The sequence below is a fragment of the Argiope bruennichi genome, chromosome 4 (genome assembly GCF_947563725.1).
Source record: "Argiope bruennichi chromosome 4, qqArgBrue1.1, whole genome shotgun sequence".
NCBI classification, from domain to species: Eukaryota; Metazoa; Arthropoda; class Arachnida; order Araneae; family Araneidae; genus Argiope; species Argiope bruennichi.
This window is the reverse complement of record NC_079154.1, coordinates 77,293,917-77,295,202: the sequence shown is the minus strand read 5'-3', so window position 1 is coordinate 77,295,202 and position 1,286 is coordinate 77,293,917.

Sequence of the window (1,286 nt, the reverse complement as noted above, 5' to 3'; positions counted from 1 at the left end):
TTCGTCACATGATCAGGTAAGGCGGAAATTTTCAATTATCACTACTACTTGTTAACCTATTTACGAATTAGATGACTTAGTGACTTCTACAGTAAATAATTGTAGCAAATTTTGTGAACGGTGGTTAAAAGCCTGCATTCGTAATCTTCGTCCTTGTCAGAACATGATGTACAAGGCTTTCTAGCGCTTGTTTGCGACTTCAGAACGCCTGTTTGAAGATCATTATTCATTTGATATGTGTATAAAGAAATGAATTTGCATTTCAAGTTATTTAGACGAAAGGTGTTACATTAAATGGATCAGATTAAATGTGATAACCTTTTATTTTTGATATATGAACCAAATTCTTTGCCTTGAATTTATTAAATAACAGAAATCAAATTATAAAACAATAGCTAGTAGACTGGGGTTTTTGTTCCTGTAATAACAGGTTTAAAATTCTTTATGATGTTATTTATATAGACTGCATTGTTAAATTTTGAAATTGTTTATAAGTAATATAAATCATCATTTCTTAAAAGAAAGTTAGATTAATGCCAGAAATGCCTGCATTGAATAAGTTTAATTTTATTGTTGTGTTCTTTTCGTATTATTTATAGCTGGGAATACCCAAGCATTGAGAAAACCAAATTAAACACTGCCCTAAAATATAATCTGATTACTCTAGCTTGAATAAAAAAATCTTCAAATAAACAAAACATCATTTACTTTCTGCATTGTTTTCAATTTTTTTAATTATGGATTTTTACATTAACTTAGTAGATAAATCATCCTTGAGAAAAAGATCATAGAAGTACAAACCTATATTTCTGAAAAATAAATAATAATATATTGAGCATTATTTAGAAAACTTAGCTGCATTTTGCAAACGGTAATTTGAATTTCTGATATCAATATTTCTTTTCAGTTACTTGCTATGTTTTAGGAAATTCAGAAAAAAGAATCGTCTGCTTAAAAAAACTGCCATTTTTCATAAATTATTCTTCGAGAAAAAAAAGCGAGATACGATTTTGATGATTAAATAAGGATGTTTAATGTAATATTTACAGTTAAAATTTCTCATTATAAAATACGTAGAGTAACAAAGAAAAGTTTCTACTAAAACATAAGTAAATTAACAAGCTTTTAGAATTAGTTTTTGAAATCCTCTGAAAAGTTTTTGAAATGAATAAGAGAAATAACTTCATAAATCAATAACTCGTAGACTGAGACTATTCTTCCGAAAATAAGTTTTAAATTCTTTACAATAATATTTATTCTGATTGCATTGTTCGATTCCGAATTTG